At 48.4% G+C, this 25204-nt stretch overlaps 1 protein-coding gene across 2 annotated transcripts in view; it reads right to left on the bottom strand.

The window, feature by feature from the left end:
- Positions 1-25204, bottom strand: part of RNF31 (ring finger protein 31) — a 954370-nt gene that overhangs the window by 350222 nt on the left and 578944 nt on the right. The window lies entirely within an intron of this gene.

Consider the following 25204-nt stretch of genomic DNA (forward strand, 5'->3'; position numbering starts at 1 on the left):
ATTTTGACTAGATTGATTTCCATAGAGGATAAGGTGACTGCTTTAGAGCGAAATATTGGGATAGTCTCTCAAGCCATTCCCTCTCCATCTCTCACTCGACCCTCTTTTGGCTCACGAGAGGCTGAACGCCCACAAACTATAACTAATAAGAGACAGATGGAAAGAAAGGAAACATCTCCAATTCGCTCTAATGCGTGCGTCCCTTCTGATAAAGACGGTTCATCCCTAATGGCAAGAGATCTAGTACTAACCACTAGCGATAATGTAACACTAGAGCCAGCGGCCCCTCTAGTCCATTCTACGACAAATGGCAATATCCCGGTGGATAATCAAGAGTTACCTTTAGAGGGAGAACCATTCCAATTCGTTCCAGAGGCTTTCCCCTTGACACTTGTTTTGGCCAATGCCCCTCCCCTGGGTTCAGGTCAGGTAGAATCTACACCCACTCTCATTAATAAAGCAACACACTGGGTAACCAACAATATGATGATATTCAAAGAGGGTAGGCAAAAATTGGCACGCGAAATTATAATGGCTAGAAGGGTGTCTTGGTGTGGTAACCTAAAGAAACGCTTTAAGGGTGATTGTATAGTGGTAAACTTTTCGAGCCCACAAGTGCTGTCCAATGTCCTGGTTAATCTACTCCCCCCACAACATAGAGAGTCGTCGATAATACCCTTGACATTGGACTTTTTCTATGGGAAAGTAGAGCGTACAAGAAACCCCGATAGGTTATGGGTGAAACATTTGCATATTCACCCTCCTACTGGGAGGCATATTGCACCTCGGTGGGAATGAGTGAGCACTAGGAACAGGTTTGAGATTCTTAATAACATGGACGATTGTGATTGACTTCAGGAGGATCAAATATTGTCCATAGGTGATAATTCCCTGAGTAATGGTGTTGCATCCATCCAGCCCTCGGGCAATAATGTCACAGGTCAAGTCCTCACCAAATCCCTACACCCCAAAGTATGCCAGCTTGCTAACCAGGGGCTAACTCATGATACCACGCCCCCCTTAGGTATAAACTATAATTGTAGAATAAATGAGGGATGTATCACCATGACAAGTACTATGCTGAATCCCCAAACTCCCAGGCCAAAAAAGCCAAATCAAACTCTTACTAAGGAGTGTGTCACAAAGGGAAGAAAGGAGAGACTCTCCACTTTGAATACCTCCTCCCTGGTAACGGCAGATCTCTCCCTGCTCTCGTGGAACATTGCTGGCCTGGGTAATAAGATAGGGTCCCCGGAGTGGTGCAGTTTCATAGACAAATTTGACATTAATATTTTTCAGGAAACCTGGTCTATTTCCCCTATATGCCGCCATGGATATCTTAATTTTTACGTTCCAGCCTCAAAAAAATTAAAGGGTCGGCCCGCAGGGGGACTGGTGATCTGGGTTCGACAGAGTTTGCACTGTAAGGTTGTTCAGGCTGAGCTCACGGAAAAGGATATTCTGATGATCAAATTGGTTTGGCCTAACGGCCACAGGGTGGCTATTTCCAATGTATATGCCAGGGGTATAAAAGGGGGGCACACATCAGAGGTAATTGCTGCACTAGATTCCAGATTAGGAGCCCTCTCTGACCAGATTTTTACTATAGTAGGAGTGGATTTTAACACCACCTACGAACCACTCGGCCATGAGGACCAGGACCTCTCTGAAGAGCAGGACCTCAGATGGGGAGTACCTAAACTGGAAATTCCCGTAATAAAAAGATGGTCCTCCACAGCTATCCAACTAAAAGCGTTGTGTCTTGAACGAGGTCTTAGAGCAGCAAATGGGAGAACCCCCTCAGACATGCAGGGAGCCAATACGTTTGACAACGGAAGGAATAGTAGTCGGATCGACTACCTCTTGGTGGACTTAAGGCTACGGCCTTGTCTAATAGATATGGCCATTGAAACCCGGCTGGAAAGTGATCATAACCCCCTTTGTTCAAAATTCCAAGTTAACAAGGGGGCTAAAGCTGAATCTCCCAGAGATGGGCTAACCACGCTAGATATAGTTGCTTCCAACAACTTGCGCCGGATTAAGTGGAGTAAACTTATTGAGGATCCTGGTAAAATGGATGCGCTAAAAGACTATGTTGTGGGTGAACTGGCTCGCCTCAAGGCTCATTGTAGTGACCAAGCCTTTCCATCCAGTATGACAGAGTCACATTCTTCCCTCTTTCTCAGACTCAAAACTTTTTTTGTTAGAGATAGGAACCCTAGAAAAAGTGGGGCTGTGCTAGCAAAGGCTAAGTGGTATAACACACACTGTAAGTCTGCTCGTAATAATCTAAGTTCAGCTTTAAGGACAAGAAACCCCACCAAAATAAGAGAGGCAAGAGATAAATACAGATCCGCTCAACAAGTGGCGAAAAAACAATGGGATGAGGAGAGGTGGCGGGATTTGAAACTTGCTTGTGCATCCAAAGATTCCAAGCAGTTTTGGAACATTATAAAGTGGGATAGAGGAGGATTTGCCGAACCTCCCCACAATAATGTTGCCCAGACCCATTGGCTAGATTTTTTTAAACCCCAATATGCCCGCAGCTTAGGCGATGAGGAGTGCCCTTTACCACAAGAAATCTTTTATCAATCCCAGATATTCACTACCAATGATGTCAACTTGGCATTGGATTGTGTGACAGGGGGCAGAGCCCCAGGTATCGATGGCATCCCGGCGGATGTTTTTTTGAGTGACAGACCAACCTGGTGCCAATACTTTGTATTTCTAGCCAATGCCGTGGCTAGGGGTGCTCCAATCCCAACATCTTGGAAGGGTGCAGAAATCATCCCGGTTTTTAAAAAAGGTGATAAATCCCTACCAAGTAACTATAGACCCATCAGTCTCATAGACTCTGCCCAAAAACTGTTGGGTCGATTAGTCTTAAACAAAGTGGAATCTTGGATTGAGGATAATACCATTCTATCCCCATACCAAGGTGGTTTTCGCCCTTGTACTAGCTCTGTAGATCAGGTCTTTTATTTTATCATGCTCTATTGGAGGAATGTGGTTTTAAATAAGGGGTCGCTATACGCAGTATTTGTAGACCTAAAATCGGCCTTCGACATGGTTCCGCGTCGCAATCTTTGGAGAGTCCTTGCTGATCTGGGGATGGCCCCGGAGCTATTGACTATTATCGTCCGCCTCCATCAGGAGAATTTCGCCAGAATCAGATGGGGGGCACAGGGGGAGGTCACGGACGCATTCCACGTCGAGCGTGGTGTTCGGCAGGGCTGTGTCCTGGCCCCCACCCTATTTTCACTCTATATTAATGGAATAGTTAACCATCTTCGTAGTTCCCCCACTGATGCCCCTGTAATAGCTGGGGAATATGTACCTGTCCTCATGTATGCGGATGATACGCTGATTATCTCAAGGACTCCCAGTGGCCTACAGTAGGCAGTTAATGCCTTTGGAGATTTTTGCCAGGAGCATGGACTTGTAATTAATACATCAAAAACAAAGTTCATGTCTATCAATCCGCATAAATCTTTTAGAGGTAGTATTATGCTAAACAATACTCCTTTAGAGCAAGTAGAGGCATTTACATACTTAGGAATCCTACTCCAGAACAACATGTGTTGGAAGCGTCACCTGGACATGGCTACTTTAAAATTCCATCAACATGCGGGCGTTTTATTGTCCACATTTAAATCTTCCATCACCAAACCAATCACTCCAGCACTAGAGATATACAATATGAAAGTGCTGAGTGCCACCCTGTATGGTTCTGAACTATGGGGGTTCAACAATTTGAGCAAACTATCCAGAGCAGAAAATAAAATTCTGCGCTGTTTAGCTGGCGTCCCCCAAAGTACTCCCACTGTTCCTCTTTTACTTGATCTAGGTAGAAAAGCTGTGGCTGATATAGCGAGGTTGCACCCCCTCCTATATTGGAGGCGAATCTGGACCACACCTGAACTTTTACACCATGCCCAAGCTTTAAAGGATGTAATTCTGGCAGACCGATTCCACAACATTCATTGGCTTTGTGAGATCAGATCATTCATGGTAAAATTAGATCTTAATTCTTTATGGGAAGCCCCGGATTCAACACCCTTCCCATCAAAAAAGCAACTAAAGGCCATATATTGGGAAAAGGTCTCTTTAACAATCTATTCAGCCAATATGAATACAAACCTCACAGGCCGTTTCTTAGAGTTCAAGTCTAAACCATGGTGCAAATCCTACTGGGATATCATTGAAAGCCCCCTAGATCGCAAACTGTATTTTCAGTTTAGGGCAGGATCACTGCCAGTAAAAGCTTTTACGTACAAATGGGTGCAACCTCTTGATGATAAATGCATCAAGTGTCTTGACTTGGCTGAGACAATAGTCCATCTATTTTTTGTATGCCCCCTCTATACAGGTCCAAGACGCAAGTGGTTGAAACCCATCTGCTCAAACATGGGAACACGACGGTATAACGAAGCCATGAGGATATTAGAGTCTGATTGTACCCCTTGCATAGCAATCGCCGTAGCTAAATTTTTAAGAGGGGTCTGGATTATACGTACTCGTTTTGCACAATCCTAGTTGCCAGCCCAATCATTGCTGATGTCCCTAACACTGCGGGTTTCTAGGTTTTTAGGAAATTTTTGTGGTCACATATGAATTTTAAGATTAATATTCGACAATCATGGAATGCATTTAATACTTTTTATTATGTGTAAATCTATGTACTATTTATTTGTTTCGTGTTATATGTATTGTTCATGCTTTTATGACATGTTGTCGAACAAAGCTATTTCAAACGTAACTGCACAAATGAAAAGTTGCATCAGCATTTGGTAGACCTAGGTCTAATTTCTCCCCAAGAATTGGGAAAGAAGGCAGACCACTGGGTCAAGACTAGGGTGACAAAGACAGCCATTGGGGGTGACCAAAAGAAAGTGGTCCCAAAACCTCCCCAGGGGAAAGGTGGTGAGAATCCCCAAGATAAAAAGTCTGAGTCTTCCAAAGGGCCCCAAAAACCTGTTCAGGTGGGTGGGACCCAAACTCCTCCCTATGTGCCTCAACCCTATAGGGGGAAGAACTTTGATCCCTTAAAGGCCTTGTGTAATAACTGTAAGAGGTCAGGACACCTAACTGTAGATACATATTGCCCCCACAACAAAGCCCCTAAGGCACCCAGTACAGCTACTCCTGGGGCAGCAAGTATACAAATGGGATCAGAGGTGTACCCTGAGCAAATCTGGGAACACACTGAAGCAAGTCTAGTCTCCTTGGGAGAAGTGGAGTTTACCACTGTAGCTGTGTGGCCACCCAACTTAAAGAAATACTTACAGTACCCCTGGGTGAATGGAACTAGGGTAGAAGCTCTGAGGGATACAGGTGCCAGTGTCATCATGGTGAAAGACACACTGGTTTCCCCTGAGCAATACTTGATTGGGAAGTCTTACCCGGGTTGAGCTAAAGGCCCATGCAGCCATGCTGGGCATCCCTGAATTGGTGTGTGTGCAAACCAGAGCACAGAGCAAGAGGAAGGGTGAAAAAGTAGGTCTGGAGCCTGAAATAATGGCCCAACCAACCAAGAGAAAAGGTAAGAAGACTGGGGAACCAACTTCTGTACAGCAAAACATTCAGGACCCCTCTCCACAGGGAGAGGATTTGGATACCCCTGGGGAAACTGAGTCCATGGAGTTTGACCCTTACCAGGTTGAACTCTTGGGCCCAGGGGGACCCTCTAGGGAAGAGCTGTGCCAGGGTCAGCGAGACTGTCCCACTCTTGAAAGCCTGAGGCAGCAAGCTGTTTCAGAAGGAAGGGGAGATGTCAGTGGTACCCACAGAGCTTATTGGGAAGAGGGATTACTGTATGCTGAGGCAAGAAACCCCACTCCTGGAGCCACCAGGAGGGTGGTAGTGCCACAGAAGTACAGGGAGTTCCTCCTAACATTGGCTCATGACATCCCCCTAGCTGGACATCTGGGGCAATCCAAAACTTAGGAAAGGCTAGTGAGTCACTTGTACTGGCCCCAGATGCACCAAAAGGTGAAGGAGTTTGTCAGCTCCTGTGTTACCTGTCAAGCCAGTGGAAAGACAGTGGCCACCCAAAGGCCCCCCTCATCCCACTACCAGTGGTGGGGGTCCCCTTTGAAAGGGTAGGAGTGGACATTGTGGGTCCACTTGAACCTCCCACAGCCTCAGGGAACACATTTATTCTAGTAGTAGTGGATCATGCTACTAGGTACCCTGAAGCAATTCCACTTAGGACTACTACAGCTCCTGTAGTAGCCAAGGCCCTCCTTGGTGTCTTCACCAGGTAGGGTTTCCTAAGGAGGTGGTTTCAGACAGAGGTTCCAACTTCATGTCTGCTTACCTAACACACATGTGGAAGGAGTGTGGAGTGCAGTACAAGTTTACTACACCCTACCACCCACAAACCAATGGCCTTGTTGAGAGATTCAACAAGACATTGAAAGGTATGATAATGGGTCTCCCTGAAAAACTCAAAAGGAGATGGGATGTCCTTTTACCATGCCTGCTTTTCGCTTACAGGGAAGTACCACAGAAGGGAGTAGGTTTCTCACCCTTTGAACTTCTGTTTGGTCCTCCTGTAAGGGGACCACTTTGTCTTGTAAAAGAGGGCTGGGAGAGGCCTCTTCAAGAGCCCAAACAAGACATAGTGGACTATGTGCTTGGCCTAAGGTCCAGAATGGATGAGTACATGGAAAAAGCATCCAAGAACCTTAAGGCCAGCCAAGAGCTCCAGAAGCACTGGTATGACCAAAAAGCTGCACTGGTTGAATTTCAACCTGGGCAACAGGTGTGGGTTTTGGAGCCAGTGGCACCAAGGGCTCTCCAAGATAAATGGAGTGGCCCTTACCCTATCCTAGAAAGAAAGAGTGAGTCACCTATTTAGTTGACCTGGGCACTAGCAGGACACCCAAAAGGGTCATCCATGTGAACCGCCTTAAGCTCTACAATGACAGGGCTGACATCGCCATGCTGATGGTGACTGATGAGGAACAGGAAGCAGAGAGTGAACCTCTCCCTGACCTCCTCTCCTACAGCCCACAAGATGGGTCAGTAGATGGTGTGATCTTCTCAGACACCCTCTCTGCCCAACAGCAGACTGACTGCAAGCAAGTCTTGCAACAGTATGCTAGCCTCTTTTCCCTGACCCCTGGTCTGACAAACTGGTGTACCCATGATATGGACACTGGTGACAGTGCACCAGTCAAAAACAAAATCTATCGACAGTCAGACCAAGTTAAGGAAAGCATCAAAGCTGAGGTCAGCAAGATGCTGGAGCTAGGGGTCATTGAACCCTCTCAGAGCCCCTGGGCTAGCCCAGTGGTTCTGGTCCCCAAACCTCATCAACAAAGTGAAAATAGAGAGATGAGGTTCTGTGTGGACTATAGAGGGCTCAACTCTGTCACCAATACAGATGCTCACCCTATTCCAAGAGCAGATGAGCTGATAGATAAATTAGGGGCAGCCCAATTCCTCAGTACCTTTGACTTAACTGCAGGGTACTGGCAGATTGGCATGGCCCCAGGAGCAAAAGAAAAGACAGCATTCTCCACCCCTGATGGGCATTATCAGTTTACTGTAATGCCCTTTGGGTTAAAGAATGCCCCTGCCACTTTCCAGAGGTTGGTAAACCATGTGCTGGCTGGGCTGGAGTCCTTTAGTGCAGCTTATCTTGATGATATTGCTGTCTTTAGCACCACCTGGCAGGATCACCTGATCCACCTTGGGTAAGTTTTAGAGGCTCTGCAAAATGCAGGTCTCACTATCAAGGCATCCAAATGCCAGATAGGGCAGGGCACTGTGGTGTACTCCACCTTGTAGGTGGAGACCAGGTACAACCCTTACAACCCAAGATCCAGGCCATCATGGACTGGATAGCTCCAACAACCCAGACCCAAGCCAGGGCATTCCGTGGCTTGATTGGGTACTACAGGAGGTTTGTGAAGGGATATGGGTCAATTGTGACCCCACTCACAGAACTCACCTCCAAGAAGATGCCCAAAAAGGTTAACTGGACAGTTAGTTGCCAAAAGGCTTTTGACACCCTAAAAGAAGTAATGTGCTCAGCACCAATTCTAAAAGCTCCAGATTATGCCAAACAGTTCATAGTGCAGACTGATGCCTCTGAGCTAGGGATAGGAGCGGTCCTATCCCAGACCAATGATGAAGGCCAAGACCAAGCTGTTGCTTTTATAAGCAGGAGGCTACTCCCCAGAGAGCAGCGTTGGAGTGCCACTGAGAGAGAGGCCTTTGCTGTGGTTTGGTCCCTGAAGAAGTTGAGGCCATACTTGTTTGGTACTCACTTCCTGGTTCAAACTGACCACAGACCTTTCAGATGGCTAATGCAGATGAAAGGGGAAAATCCAAAACTACTAAGGTGGTCCATCTCCCTACAGGGAATGGACTTTGAAGTGGAACACAGACCAGGGACTGCCCATGCCTATGCAGATAGACTTCCACTTAGACAATGAAGACTCCATAGGGCAAGGTTAGTCTCATCACCTTTCGTTTGGGGGGGGGGGGGGGTTTATGTGTGAGAGAGTGCCATCTTTTTTGCATGGTATGCCCCCACTTTTTGCTGAATTGCTGAATGTACTTTGACTGAGTGTGCCCTGGACTCCTGCCAATCAGGTGCCCAGGGCCCATGTTCCTTCCCTAAACACACAAAACCCAAATTGGCAAACCCTGGCCACATGTCAGCCCCTGGTAAATGGTACCCAGGGCTTTGTGACCATGGAAGGCCTCTAAGGGCTGCAGCACCCATTGTGCCACCCTTAGAGGCCCTGTACCCTTACACACACACACAGCCCTTGCAGGCTGGGTGTCTGGGTGCAAGACAAAACAAAGTCGACAAGGCACACATCCCCGTGTGCCATGCCCATCACCTACACTGCCATGGCATATATCAGCCACCCCTCTAGCTGGGTGCCCTATGCCAATGGTGTGGGCACAGGAGCAGGAGCCCTGTGCCCCTACAGTACCCAGGTCCATTCCTGGGCACTGTAAGTGCAGTGCTGCCATTTAAGAGTACATGGTGATGAGAGCTCGTCAAACACGAACTCCACAGCACCATAATGGCAACACTGAAGACTGAGAAGTTTGGTATCAAACTTCTCAGCGCATTAAACCCACACTGATGCCAGTGTGGGATTTAATGTGCCAAGCACCCCAGAGGGCATTTTAGAGATGCCCCCTAAAACCTAACCTACAATCCACGTCTGTTCTGAGGCTGCCTAGGCTGCCACAGAGCAGAGATGTTGCTGGACCCCTGGGTAGGAGAGCCCCTGCTCTCCTGGTCCTGCAACAATGCACATCCTGGGTGAGGTGCTAAATCTCCTCCCCCAGGATGGGCAGGGGGAAGCTTCAAAGGCATGCCACCTCTGTGAGCTTCCCCAGGCCCCTGCAACTCCCACTCTGGCGGGAAGCTTGGCCGAAACCCCAAATAAGGACAGGGGATGTGCCAGCCTGCCAACCCCACCCCTCAGGTGGGGGAGTCGACGTGAAGCACATCTCCGGGCTCTCGCCATCTTGAAGATGGGAAGACCTACCCTATCAGGACTAGGCTACTGCCCCCATCCCACAGGAGAGAGGCAGGATAGGGGGTGCACCCACCCCAGGACAGGGACCCATTGGTCCCTGCCCTTCAGCTATCTGTAACGCCCCTAAATCTAGTATTTAGGGGCACCCTGAACCTTCCTTCCCCAGATTCCAGATTCCAAAATCCGAAGAAGAGCTAGAAGAAAGAAGACATGCCCTGCAGCTGCTAAGAAGAGGAAGACACAAACTGCTTTGGCCCCAGCCCTACCGGTCTGTCGACCCTCGAACCTGCTCCTGCTCCAACCCGGCATCTCTTGTGGCCAGCAACCTCACAAACCCCGGAGGACCTGGCTACCTTTTGACTCTAAGCCCCGGGACTCCCATGAGTAGAGGCTCTACTCAAAATCTACTTCTTACCTGTTTTGGATAAAGGTCCCAGTCTAGACATCCAGTACTGGATTACAAAAGTAACAAGAGCATACTATACCTGCAACTTGAATTTTCTGCCATAGGTAATCACTGACTGTTTTCTATGAAATATTTTCTAAGTGTCAACTTTTAAACTAGCAAAATATTGTCTAAAAATCATCACAGTAATTATGTCGAATTTTATCACTTGAATCCAAGTACTGACCCAGGACTGAATCTAGGATCCAGTCCTGGAATTCCAAAAGTAATCCTAAAAGTAATCTGTGGCAAACAACATGAAACTTCCATTGAACTCAATGCATTATTGTGTTTAAAATAGTGTTGCCTATTGCAACCACTTGTAACTGTTTACAAAAGTCAATTGCATATTGCAAAAGTATTTATATAAAGCATCTCATTCTGAGAAAGTATATTTTAATTCCAATTGTTGGTTCTAAAATAAAACAAGCATATATTTTTTATATATAAACCATTGGCCTAGAGTTCAGTTATTGAGTGTGTGAGACCATTTTCTGACTTAGTGTGTACAACAAATGCTTTACACTGTCCTCTGATACTGCCTTACTGCTCGACCAAGCTACCACTTTAGAGAGTAAGGTTATATCTAACTTTAGCCTCTGCCAAGCCTCTGGGGACTGTGGACTCTGTACACCCTGTACCTATTTGGGAACAGTATATACAGAGCCACATTCTCACACCGGAGATGTGTAATGTGGGGGTGTGTACATGTTTTTTCGCTTCAAGGGATGATCCTTTTAAGCAACAGGCATCTCGTTATCACAAAATTCAACACCAATCTACTGGGCGGCCATGCCAGAACTCACACTTAACCTTCTGGAATAAGCATACTTCTGCAGCGATCATTTGACACGCTAAGCTATCTTATCATTTAGCTATCCCCCCAGGTCAGGCTGCCCTGGATAACTAAAGTAACCTACACAGGCATGCGGCGCTATGGGACAGCGGTGGTTGGGAGAAAGTGGACGTCCCTGCAACTGTCAGAGACATTGGAGAGATGGGAGGCCTTTATTTTACAGTGTTTAACTCTGTGGAGAAGTGTGTGAGAGGACCTTACAGTGACACTGTTAAACAAGCATTTACAATGCAATTGGTCTCGTCTTTGGGACCTTATAAGTATTTAGCAACACAGCACATTATCGCATATTAAAAGGTATCTTTTAGGAGTTGGCACATGAACGGCGTCCTCATACCATATATAACAGGGTGGAAATACATCTTTCATTGTAATACCGATGGGGTGGGTGTAGGAGAGTAGGTTCTGCTATCCTATGGTCACCCCAAATTTTTGCTTTTTGCTTCACTGGTTTTTGACATATTGAGGCTGTGGGCCTGCTAATCAGACCCCCAGCCTGCTGTTCTCTCTAACTAAATTGACACTATGCACCCTAGGTGCATAACCAATTGGAAGTGGATCACCCTGTGAGCCCCTGTACCAGTGTACACTAGGTACCCAGGGCATTGGTGTATCTAAGGCCTGCCAGGGGCTGAAGCATGTATTATGCCACCCCAGGCTTGGCCTAACAAATTTGACACAACTGACTGATCACTCAGCTGGGGTAAGTTGGTGTAACCACCTCTTACTTAGGTGTAGTATACCTATACCTAACCTTAAATGGGACACATGTTAACCTATAAGTCACTCCTATGGCAGGCCTTAATAATCCTGGAGGCAGAGTGCTTGGTTCCATGTGAGATGGTGCTCTGGCATGAGCTGAGCCTGTCTGCAGTGGTCGGAACAACTTCCTTCTACCGTTTCCAGATATCGTCATACCATATACTCTTAAGTGCATTATGAACCTCGCGGTTAAATGCTATCTTTGGTTTGGCTTTATCAAAACATGTCGAGTAAGGTGTCATACGAATTGGAATACTAACCCCTCGCCAATTCTGGCGACGGGGTTAGCATTCCACCCTTCTAGAGGGACACGACATGTACAGTACCTGAAACCCGGGTAAAATCAGACATAGCCTCAGCTCCACAAAATGGATGCTGCCACCACAGACACAAATCTTCCCTCCTGCTGCTGGGAGTCCTTCTAGCTTGGGAGACGTGGACAAAGGGTTTCCTGCCAGGGGAGGTGCGAGCACCACCCCAGACAGGATTTTGTGTATTGGTCAGGTAGGGCTTGAAAGAAACCAGACATGCCTGAGGCTCACAAGGAGCCTCGGTGCATATGCCAGTTCAATCCGGTCCTGGGGCACACCAGCCCCGGACCTGGGGCGAGCTGCACAAAGGATTGGGGGTGTAACCACCCCCCTTCCTGGTCCCACCCTTAGGGAGGGACCTAGCAGGTAGTCCGGCCCCTAGAATCCGCTTAAAGGTAGGAGCTGTGTCCAAAGACTTTAGACATCCTGGAATCAACTTAACAACAAGAAGAAGACGGGAACTTCGACGCTCTGCTGCACAGAGGACTGAAGGAAATCTCCCCTATGGTCAGGGAGTGACCATCTTGCTAACGCAAGCACCAACCAGCTATTGAACGTCTGCTTTGCCGCCGCCTCCTGCCGGAGCCCGAGCCCAGAGCCCGACAAGACCTGGACCTCCAGACCTCTCACAGCCCGATCCACAGTCCCTGCAAAGAAGGAACCCGTGGAGGCACCGAGACACGTGGAGCCAGCCATCTTGGAAGACCGACGACAAGCTGCAAGCGCAACGACAGAGGCTCCCTCCAAGTTGTGCTTTGGGTCCTGAGAAGCCCAACCATCGAGCAGCATCTGAACCAAAGGTGAGCCCTCCAGCATCTCCACGATCTGCGTGGGGCACCTCTGCACTTTGCATCTCGACGCGCCTGCCCGGTCCCTGGCCCGTTGGCTAGTGGCCATTTTGGCGACGAACTTTGAAATCAACTACGCTGGTCTGGTTGCTCCAGACTGGCCCTAGCTGCTCTCCAAAAGAGCAGTCCCTCTGACCTTGCTGGTCAGATCAATCAGCTTTCCTCTCTTTCCACGACTCCTGCCTTTGCCAAGGCTTGTTTGCTTCTTTCGAGTCGCCGACACCGCCGACAGCGAGAGCCTGCGTGGGACAGCTCGTGACTCGACTCCTGGACGTCGTCGACCTTCAGGGACCACGTGGCTGCGGAGACAAGCTACACCTAACCACCTGGTTGCACCCGACATCGCCTGGTACCTACCTGGTGCCACACCGGTCACTGGCTAGTGACTGTGAACACTGTCCCCTCTGCTTTCAGGTCTTCTACAACTCCGATCCACCCTTGGATCCAACGCAGCTCTTCTGGACCGACCGCCTGCAGCATCTTTGTCATCAGGCTCCATTGAATCGATAGAAGAAACCCGACGCACTTCGAGACCTATGCACCCGCTTCCTGTGGGTGAGGTAAAGCTGGCACTCCGGTGCCCAAGTGTAGAGAATCATCTCTAGTGTCTGTGTTTCGAATCTTGAGATCGTAGTCCACCCAGAAGACCCTTTCTGCAGTAACTTTTTAACTTTTACGCACCCATTGAAAACCTATGGGAGCCCGCGTGTAACTTTCCTCACTGCACACGCGACCCGTGGATCTCCTGGTCACTAACTGAAGTTAGCTCCTTGTAGGCCCAGCGATTCTAGAGGCCCTAGGCCTTTTCACTTTCCTGTTCGTGGTACTTATACCACTATTTTAGTATATGGTTTGAGTGGCCACCAGGGCCCATCCATATAAAGTGCAACTTCTGTATATTATAACGTTGTCTTGTTTAACGATTTGTGCTCCTGTGCTCATAAAGAGACTAAGGGTTACTTTGAGAAATAAATCCATATATATTTTCAATATATATCTGTGTGGTGTCCTTTCATTGGTATAAAGGGGGGTTGCATTTGGTAAAACAGCCTGCTTAACACGCTTTAACGAGTTTAGCCTCAAAGACTGCTTAGCCTACGCTAGCACTAGGGCAGCTAGTCCGAAAAGGTTGACTTACAACCACACCATAAGGGTTGCTTGGCATGGTACAAGGTGGTCACTTTAACTAGTGAACATCATATACCAGGCCAACTTCTCACATTGGTGAGCAGCGGTTGGATTTGAGCTTGCTGTGTTTTACCATTGTAATCTCTTGGTTACCAATTGAAAGATCACACAGGTACCTGTAGGTACATATAAAACAAGATAGATATACTTAAGTTCTACTGAACTTAGTTGTTGTAGAGCAAAGGGAGTAGCACACCCTGACTACAACTACTAGATAGGTTTAGTAGGTAAACCCAAGTGTAGGTAGATTGCAACACATCCACCCACACTTAAGAGCAATGGAGGGGGCAGAGGGGTCCAAGGTACCTATCTCCGTCGAGAGTGACCCCCAGAGGGCACCAACTCTCTTTGCTACCCTAAATCAAAATGAGCTCAGGCAGTTGGCAAATATCAGGGGCCTTAAACAGCCCAAGAACCCTACTTCTGCTGAACTCAGAGAGCTTTTACAAGCTGATGAAGATCAGAAAGCTCTCAAGAAAGCCTCCCAGTTAGGACCCTAAGGGACTGGAACAGGAGGCCCCCCTTCTGAAGATGCAACTGAGGTACCCCTTTCCAATAATCACCCCTTAGATGAGATTCATACTACAGAGGATGAAAGTGATAGGGATACAGATGTTAGTGGGGATGAAGGGAGAACTAGCCCAGTGCCAAGTGTTATACGTGGCCCAGCTAACCTAAGGCTATTGGGGACTGACAATGGGATCATCCCATTGGATCTCCCCAGTGGACTTAACCAGGGGCTTGGGAGGCAAAGGAATCACTCAGGTGAATCTAATGCTTCTCATACCTCTGGAGGCTCTCAAGGTCACTCCAGAAGGAGGATGACCACCCCTCAGAGGAGGGTGCATGAGGCCAGAATGCAGGAAGCTCAGCTGAGAATCAGGAGACAGGAGCTAGAAGTAGCTCTGATGGAAGAGAAACTGAGTAAGGCTAGGCAACCTAAAGAGAGTGGGTCTATACCCACTGGTGGCAGCATTGTCCCTAAGGACAAAGATAGGGTCTTTGACAATAGGAACCTGTCCAAGGTTGTGCCCCCTACAAAAGTGGGGATGACATCCACAAATGGATGACTGCTCTTGAGAGAGCCTGCAAAGTGCAGCAGGTTCCTGAAGACCAGTGGGCAGCAATCTTATGGCTCTCCTTTGAAGGAAGAGGCAGAGATTAGACTCCTCACTGTTAGGGAGGAGGATGTCAGAAATTACAGAGCCCTGAAGAGTGTCCTAATTGATGGGTTAGACTTAACCACTGAACAGTACAGGTTAATGTTCAGAGACACCCAGAAGACACAGACTCAGGACTGGTCTGAATACATTGAATGTGCAACTAAGGCTTTGGAGGGTTGGTTGCTGGGAAGTAAGGTATCTGATTATACAGGATTGTACAATTTGATGATGAGAGAACAGATTTTAAATAACTGTCAGAACCAGCAACTGCATCAACACTTGGTTGACTCAGATCTGACCTCTCCCCAAGAATTGGGAAAGAAGGCAGACAAATGGGTCAGAACCAGGGTTAAGCAAAAGAACCAGAACCAGGGGCAAGGGGGTGATCAGAAGAAAACAGACCAAAGGGGTGGAGATCAGAAATCCAAAGACCAGAAGTCTTCAACAGGGCCCCAAACTAGTACTAACGAGGGTGGGTCCCAGCCTAAAGGGAAGAAGAAAGAAGGTCCAAAGAAACCCTGGTGCAAATCTTGCAAGAATACAACTCACTGGACTAGTGATTGTAAGAAGGGTGGAGCCCCCAACACTGTTGCCCCTAAGGCACCTGCTCCCAGTACTACTGTTAGCAGTGTTGGTCCCCAGACAAAGGGTGTAGTGGGAATCACTATGGGAACTGAAGGAGATTCTGACTTAGACAGAACCCTGACACAGGCAGTCTTGATCTGTGATGGGGACATGGATTTGTCCCTGACTGTGAGCCCCAGTAATCTGGGCAAGTACAGACAGACTCCTTTAATTAATGAAAAAGTGGCTCAAGCCTACAGGGACACATGTGCCAGTGTCACCATGGTGACACCAGGCTTTGTGGACCCTGGACAGTACATACCAGGTGAGAATTACCTGGAGACCAATGCCAGCAATGCCACTACTTCACATAGTGTGGTAGTTGTTAACTTCTCATGGGGAGGGGTAACTGGCCTCATAAGGGTTGTGGTTAGTGCAGACCTCCCAGTAGAATGTTTGTTGGGCAATGACCTAGAGAGTTCTCTATGGTCAGAAGTGGAGTACAGGACACATGCAGAGATGTTAGGTATATCACCACATGTCCTTGCTGTGACCAGGTCACAGGCCAAAAAGTGCCTTACTGAACCACAGGTCTTGGATCCTGGAACAATGGACCAAGCACCTACCAAGAGGAAGAACAGGAGGGTTAAGGCTGTGCCTTCCCCCCTGCCTACAAGTGATGATCAGCCTTCCCAGGAAGATGATCTAGAGGACCCTGAAGGAACTGTCCCTGAAGAGCTTGAACCTGATCAGGTTGAGTTTCTGGGGACAGGGGGACCTTCCAGGGCTGACTTGGGGCAGGCTCAGTTATCCTGTCCATCTCTTGAACCCCTCAGACAGCTGGCTGCTGCTGAGGCTGCTGGGAATGCTCAAGGTACCCATAAAGTGTATTGGGATGATGGGCTCCTTTATTCAGAGGCTAGAGACCCAAGACCTGGTGCAACCAGGAGGTTGGTTATACCTCTGCAATTTAGGGGCTTCCTTCTTACGTTGGCCCATGATATTCCTCTAGCAGGACACTTAGGCCAGAACAAGACTTGGGACAGGCTTGTCCCTCACTTTCACTGGCCTCACATGAATGAAGATACCAAGGAGTTTTGTCGCTCCTGTGTGACCTGCCAAGCCAGTGGCAAATCAGGTGGCACAACAAAGGCCCCCCTAATACCACTACCTGTGGTGGGGGTCCCCTTTGAAAGAGTGGGAATAGATATAGTGGGTCCCATGGATCCTCCCACTGCATCTGGGCACAGATTTATACTGGTGGTAGTGGATCATGCCACCAGGTATCCAGAGGCAATTCCCCTTAGGACCACTACAGCTCCTGTTGTGGCCAGGGCCCTGCTAGGAGTATTCTCCAGAGTGGGGTTTCCTAAGGAGGTGGTTTCTGACAGAGGTACCAACTTCATGTCAGGATACTTGACAGCTATGTGGAAGGAAGTGGTGTCAACTACAAGTTCACCACTCATTATCACCCACAATGCAATGGGCTTGTTGAGAGATTCAACAAGACCCTAAAGGGTTTGATCAAAGGATTACCTGAAAAGCTCAGGCGAAGATGGGACATCCTTCTACCCTGCCTTCTGTTTGCTTACAGAGAGGTCCCACAAAAAGGAGTTGGCTACAGCCCCTTTGAATTGTTGTTTGGGCACCCTGTAAGAGGCCCACTGTGTTTAGTAAAGGAAGGATGGGAGTTACCTCTCAAAAAGCCTAAACAAGACATAGTGGACTATGTACTTGGTCTCCGCTCCAGGATGGCTGAGTATATGGAGAAGGCATCCAAAAACCTTGAGGCAAGCCAGGCCTTACAGAAAGCTTGGCATGACCAAAAGGCTGTCTTGGTTGAGTTTCAGCCAGGGCAGAAGGTATGGGTGTTGGAGCCAGTGGCCCCAGCAGCACTCCAAGACAAATGGTCTGGACCCCATACAATCCTGGAAAAGAAGGGAGAGGTTACCTACGTGGTGGACCTAGGAACTCCCAGGAGTCCCCACAGGGTACTCCATGTTAACAGGTTAAAAGCATATGTTGACAGGGCAGACATGGGCTTGCTCATGGCTACAGATGAGGGACAGGAGGAAGAGAGTGACCCTCTCCCAGACCTGTTGTCTCAGAACCCTGAAGATGGCTCAGTTGAAGGAGTGACCCTTGGAGGCATCCTCACTGATCATCAGCAGATTGAATGTAGATAGGTTCTACAATCATTTCAACACATGTTTTCCTTGATACCTAGCCAAACTGACTGGTGTACCCATGTGGTGGACACTGGTGACAGTCTGCCTGTAAAGAACAAACTTTACAGACAACCTGACCACGTCAGGGACTGTATAAAGGCTGAGGTACACAAAATGCTGGAATTGGGTGTCATTGAACCCTCAGAGAGCCCCTGGGCTAGCCCAGTGGTTCTGGTCCCCAAACCTCACACCAAAGATGGCAAGAGAGAGATGAGGTTCTGTGTGGATTACAGAGGACTCAATGCTGTCACTAGGACAGATGCACATCCTATTCCAAGGGCAGATGAGCTCATAGACAAACTAGCTTCTGCTAAGTTTTTGAGCACATTTGACTTGACAGCTGGCTATTGGCAAATCAGGTTAGCTGAGGAGTCTAAGGCCAAAACAGCATTCTCAACCCCAGGTGGGCATTATCAATTTTTGGTGATGCCCTTTGGTCTGAAGAATGCACCTGCCACCTTCCAAAGGTTGGTGAATCAAGTCCTTACTGGGTTGGATGACTTTTGTGCAGCATATCTTGATGACATTGCTGTCTTTAGCTCCACCTGGGAGGATCACCTGATCCACCTGAAGAAGGTACTGGAGGCTCTGCAAAAGGCAGGCCTCACTATCAAGGCTACTAAGTGCCAGATAGGGCAGAGTAAGGTTGTGTATTTGGGCCACCTTGTAGGTGGGGGCCAAGTTCAACCACTGGAGAGTAAGATACAATCCATCAAGGACTGGTCTCCTCCAACCACCCAGACTCAAGTTCGAGCTTTCTTGGGCTTGACTGGGTACTACAGGAAGTTTGTTAAGAACTATGGGTCCATTGTGACTCCTCTTAATGATCTGACATCCAAGAAGATGCCCAAAAAGGTTCAGTGGGCAGTAAGCTGTCAAAAGGCATTTGATGACCTGAAGAAGGCCATGTGCTCTGCACCTATCCTGAAAAGTCCTGACTACTCCAAAGAGTTTATTGTCCAAACAGATGCTTCTGAGTTGGGTGTGGGAGCTGTGCTGTCACAACTTAATGTAGATGGTCAAGACCAACCCATTGCTTTTATTAGAAGAAGGTTGACCCCCAGAGAGAAGAATTGGTCAGCTATTGAGAGGGAGGCCTTTGCTGTGGTGTGGGCCCTGAAGAAGCTGAGGCCATACTTGTTTGGCACTCACTTCAAGATTCAGACCGACCATAAGCCCCTCTTGTGGCTAAATCAGATGAAGGGTGAAAACCCCAAACTGCTTAGGTGGTCCATTTCCCTACAGGGGATGGACTTTACAGTGGAGCACCGGCCAGGTACAGACCATGCGAATGCAGATGGTCTCTCCAGGTACTTCCACTTAGGACATGAAGACGAGACTGGTCAAGGCTAGTTTAATGTCCCTGCGTTTGGGGGGGGGTTGTGTAGGAGAGTAGGGTCTGCTATCCTATGGTCACCCCAAATGTTTGCTTTTTGCTTCACTGGTTTTTGACATATTGAGCCTGTGGGCCTGCTAATCAGACCCCCAGCCTGCTGTTCTCTCTAACTAAATTGACACTATGCACCCTAGGTGCATAACCAATTGGAAGTGGATCACCCTGTGAGCCCCTGTACCAGTGTACACTAGGTACCCAGGGCATTGGTGTATCTAAGGCCTGCCAGGGGCTGAAGCATGTATTATGCCACCCCAGGCTTGGCCTAACAAATTTGACACAACTGGCTGATCACTCAGCTGGGGTAAGTTGGTGTAACCACCTTACTTAGGTGTAGTATACCTATACCTAACCTTAAATGGGACACATGTTAACCTATAAGTCACTCCTATGGCAGGCCTTAATAATCCTGGAGGCAGAGTGCTTGGTTCCATGTGAGATGGTGCTCTGGCATGAGCTGAGCCTGTCTGCAGTGGTCGGAACAACTTCCTTCTACCGTTTCCAGATATCGTCATACCATATACTCTTAAGTGCATTATGAACCTCGCGGTTAAATGCTATCTTTGGTTTGGCTTTATCAAAACATGTCGAGTAAGGTGTCATACGAATTGGAATACTAACCCCTCGCCAATTCTGGCGACGGGGTTAGCATTCCACCCTTCTAGAGGGACACGACATGTACAGTACCTGAAACCCGGGTAAAATCAGACATAGCCTCAGCTCCACAAAATGGATGCTGCCACCACAGACACAAGTCTGCCCTCCTGCTGCTGGGAGTCCTTCCAGCTTGGGAGACGTGGACAAAGGGTTTCCTGCCAGGGGAGGTGCGAGCACCACCCCAGACAGGATTTTGTGTATTGGTCAGGTAGGGCTTGAAAGAAACCAGACATGACTGAGGCTCACAAGGAGCCTCGGTGCATATGCCAGTTCAATCCGGTCCTGGGGCACACCAGCCCCGGACCTGGGGCGAGCTGGACAAAGGATTGGGGGTGTAACCACCCCCCTTCCTGGTCCCACCCTTAGGGAGGTACCTAGCAGGTAGTCCGGCCCCTAGAATCCGCTTAAAGGTAGGAGCTGTGTCCAAAGACTTTAGACATCCTGGAATCAACTTAACAACAAGAAGAAGACGGGAACTTCGACGCTCTGCTGCACAGAGGACTGAAGGAAATCTCCCCTATGGTCAGGGAGTGACCATCTTGCTAACGCAAGCACCCACCAGCTATTGAACGTCTGCTTTGCCGCTGCCTCCTGCCGGAGCCCGAGCCCAGAGCCCGACAAGACCTGGACCTCCAGACCTCTCACAGCCCGATCCACAGTCCCTGCAAAGAAGGAACCCGTGGAGGCACCGAGACACGTGGAGCCAGCCATCTTGGAAGACCGACGACAAGCTGCAAGCGCAACGACAGAGGCTCCCTCCAAGTTGTGCTTTGGGTCCTGAGAAGCCCAACCATCGAGCAGCATCTGCACCAAAGGTGAGCCCTCCAGCATCTCCACGATCTGCGTGGGGCCCCTCTGCACTTTGCATCTCGACGCGCCTGCCCGGTCCCTGGCCCGTTGGCTAGTGGCCATTTTGGCGACGAACTTTGAAATCAACGACGCTGGTCTGGTTGCTCCAGACTGGCCCTAGCTGCTCTCCAAAAGAGCTGCCCCTCTGACCTTGCTGGTCAGATCAATCAGCTTTCCTCTCTTTCCACGACTCCTGCCTTTGCCAAGGCTTGTTTGCTTCTTTCGAGTCGCCGACACCGCCGACAGCGAGAGCCTGCGTGGGACAGCTCGTGACTCGACTCCTGGACGTCGTCGACCTTCAGGGACCACGTGGCTGCGGAGACAAGCTACACCTAACCACCTGGTTGCACCCGACATCGCCTGGTACCTACCTGGTGCCACACCGGTCACTGGCTAGTGACTGTGAACACTGTCCCCTCTGCTTTCAGGTCTTCTACAACTCCGATCCACCCTTGGATCCAACGCAGCTCTTCTGGACCGACCGCCTGCAGCATCTTTGTCATCAGGCTCCATTGAATCGATAGAAGAAACCCGACGCACTTCGAGACCTATGCACCCGCTTCCTGTGGGTGAGGTAAAGCTGGCACTCCGGTGTCCAAGTGTAGAGAATCATCTCTAGTGTCTGTGTTTCGAATCTTGAGATCGTAGTCCACCCAGAAGACCCTTTCTGCAGTAACTTTTTAACTTTTATGCACCCATTGAAAACCTATGGGAGCCCGCGTGTAACTTTCCTCACTGCACACGCGACCCGTGGACCTCCTGGTCACTAACTGAAGTTAGCTCCTTGTAGGCCCAGCGATTCTAGAGGCCCTAGGCCTTTTCACTTTCCTGTTCGTGGTACTTATACCACTATTTTAGTATATGGTTTGAGTGGCCACCAGGGCCCATCCATATAAAGTGCAACTTCTGTATATTATAACGTTGTCTTGTTTAACGATTTGTGCTCCTGTGCTCATAAAGAGTCTAGGGGTTACTTTGAGAAATAAATCCATATATATTTTCAATATATATCTGTGTGGTGTCCTTTCATTGGTATAAAGGGGGGTTGCATTTGGTAAAACAGCCTGCTTAACACGCTTTAACGAGTTTAGCCTCAAAGACTGCTTAGCCTACGCTACCACTAGGGCAGCTAGTCCGAAAAGGTTGACTTACAACCACACCATAAGGGTTGCTTGGCATGGTACAAGGTGGTCACTTTAACTAGTGAACATCATATACCAGGCCAACTTCTCACAGTGGGGCTCTGGAAGAAGGCCTAGCACTTAAACTCAGAAGTTGGAGCATAATGTTGGTCAAGAAAATGGATGATTATAGGAACTTCCTATGAGATTTACCAAGGGGAGGCAATATCCTAACCTCTCAAGTAATTTTTGACAGCTGGATAGCTGTATAAGAACTGTGTTCATGTTTGGCAGATGAGTGGAGGCCTAGAAGCAGTCCTTTACAGCAATATAACATCACTGCTTTAAAAAGTGAAACTTGTTTTTTTTCTCTCCAGATTCTATTACAAATGTGAATGCATATTCGGTTTGCAACATCAAAACCAATGGAGCAACAAAATAAAAGTTATCTGGATTTGTCTCTTAAGGGTCCTGAACTACCTCCCACTGCCTATCGTAATTAGGTTGCTACTAGACAGCCAAGTGTACCTCCACCAATCCGATGTTCTGGATCGCCAAGAGGGGAGAAACTGTTGCAATCGTCTCCAGACAGGTGTGGAATGATCGGATGGAAGGTGAAGAGAGTCATCGCTTTGTGGTGGGTGGAGCACCACATGGGGAAGCACCGTTGTCTCTACCCTTTGAGTTGTTGCCCCTGTGGTAACCTCGGGGAGAGGAGTGGTGACTCTGACCTTGGTGGAATAAGCAAGAGGCATCGAAGGATGTCGTTTTTGAGCCTGCCCTATAGGAGGAGCAGCAAAAGGAGCTACGGGGACTCGGTGTTTGTAATGCACTCATGGACTTTGCAACTTCTGTGTCCTTTTACATCTTCTCAACAACCTGGTTAACCTGTGGGCAGAAAAAGTGTTCCTTACCAAAGGGGGCATTTAACAGGCTTTGTTGGACCTCTGGCTTAAAGCTGGATATGTTGTGAAAAAGAAAGCTTCCTTTGGTATTAAGATTCTAATATTAGTGCTCACTCAAATGATGCAACCACTGCTACATACACAAATATACAAGAGGTAGTCTAGTTGTAAACCCAGGGCTCAAAACACAACGGGATGATAAATATATATCTTATTTATTATTGCATAATTAAAAACATTTCATCATAAACATTGATTAAAACACAATATCATCACACAACTCATATGTATACCATCCTTCAAAAAGACTAAAAAAGCAACCTACCTAAAAAGCAATGGATCAAAGAACATTCCATAAAAAATAAAACAGGTCCAACTATACCATCTTTCTCAAGACCACAAAAATATCATCAGTATGTTGCAGCATACCGTTGAGTACAGGGAGATATTATGCTGCCCTATGTGTTGTGGAAATGGTTTCGAAAAGGAAATCCTCCTGTATAGGTTTCTTATGGAGTGCTACCTGATGGTAAGTTGAGGTCCTGCCAATAAGCTCCTGATAAGAGGTGGTGTCATCATCAGGAGGAGATGGCCTAGCAATGTACAAGTTGGGATCAGTGTTCCCTGTAGGGTCATGTTGTAGGCCGACCAGGGATCAGGGTGCGGTGGTGCATCAAGGGTATCATACCCTGTTCGTCCCATACCCACCCGGGAATGAATGTGGGGACCCCTGAGAAGTTATGTCTAGTGGATCACCTGCAAAATGAAGGGGGAGAGGGTGAAGGTAGTGGAGGTGGGAGAATAAATGTTGGTGGTGGCGGAGAAGATGGTGTAGGAGGATGCAAGGTACTGGCAGCTTTGTCAGTCGTCTTCTGTTTGGATTGCACCGGCAGATCAATGGCCTCTCCAAAGGAAAGTTGGCGCTTGGACTTAGGTGGCACAGCACCCACAGTCTTGGGCAGAATATGCCTAGTGTGAGGCTGTATTTGGATTTGCCTCTGGCGGGCATCATCAAGTTTCTTCTGCAACTTGTGAAGAATAGGTTCCACTGAAATACCAGAGTCAGATCTCGGTGCAGATTTGGAAATCTTCGGAGCTAAGATGGATTTGTGTTTTGGCGTGGGAGTGGTCATTGCCGAAGATGGAGCAGTCCGGCTCTGTACCGAGGCGGTCGGCTTCGGATGGAGTTTAATGACCGAGGGCGGGGCATCAGACTCGGATTTTCAGTGCCAATCATGGCTTACTGGCAGTGGTGGCCCAGGATCCTTATGTGTGGTCGGAGCTGAATGTTTCTTTGGTGGCAGGACAGGGATTTCAGAACTCACAGTATGTTGACCTGGTGGAAGGTCCTGCCTCTGGAGGTCGCTTTCTAAGTCAGAGTTGGAGTCTTCAATGGAAAATGCCTCTTCCTCAGCCGCAGAGGCCACTTGGAGTTCTTACTGTTCCTCATCGACATTTTTTTTTTTTGCAAAAATAATTTTTATTGCTTTACACAGTCACAATTACCGTCATCAATTATCATCGTGCCAACAGTCATATCCAGCTGCTATGAACCAATGCATAACCTAAGCTAAACCACAACCAACTAGCAATTCGTTGTCCGTCAGCACTCCCATATGCATACACACCCTCCCCCATGTCAGTGTGCCAAAATACCAGGTATAAGGATAATTCTCTCTTTTTAAGTTGCCGTGTTATTGGTTGCGGGCCACTCCCCACCCCCACAGTCAGGCTCAGAGCTGTAGGGAGAAGTAAGGTACTCTTGCCATCGCGCGCGTGCCACCAAGTACCTCTCTATGACTGCGCTTCTGCAGGTTGCTCCAGCGTTTCATCATCCTCAACCACATCTGTCCCCCACCCTTGGAGCTCAACCACTAGTGCCTCCCATGCACGCGCCATGTCCAGCGCCTTTTCGTCGTTCCCCCTTAACGCTAACTGTAGCCTGTATGTGCCCTCACTACCCGCCCATTTGGTGAAGGTCGCCTTCCACCTCTTAAAGCTAGGACCAGCTCTCGCTTTCCAGTGCAGGGTGATTTCTCTTTTGGCCACGACTAGCCCTAAATCGCAAAACTTGATCGTGATTTTCGTGCGCGGAGTATGGGGAAACCATAGCAGCAGACAAACTCCCAGTTCCACCTCCAGATCTCGCCCTGTCACCTGGGTCAAGCAATCAATAACCTCCTCCCAGTAGCGACTTAATGCCGTACAGGACCAGAACATGTGTTTGAAGTCAGCCCCCTCCTCCCGACAGCGAGGGCATTACTGTTCCTCATCGACATACTGAAGTCCGAAGATGCAGGGCATATCGTCCATCTCTCTCCGCTGCATCTCTCTGCGACGTGCCCTCAGCAGGGCATTCTAAGGTGAAACTGAAGGGATAGAAAGAATGGGCCCAGAAG

The sequence above is a fragment of the Triturus cristatus genome, chromosome 1_1, assembly GCF_964204655.1.
Source record: "Triturus cristatus chromosome 1_1, aTriCri1.1, whole genome shotgun sequence".
Taxonomy (NCBI): Eukaryota; Metazoa; Chordata; class Amphibia; order Caudata; family Salamandridae; genus Triturus; species Triturus cristatus.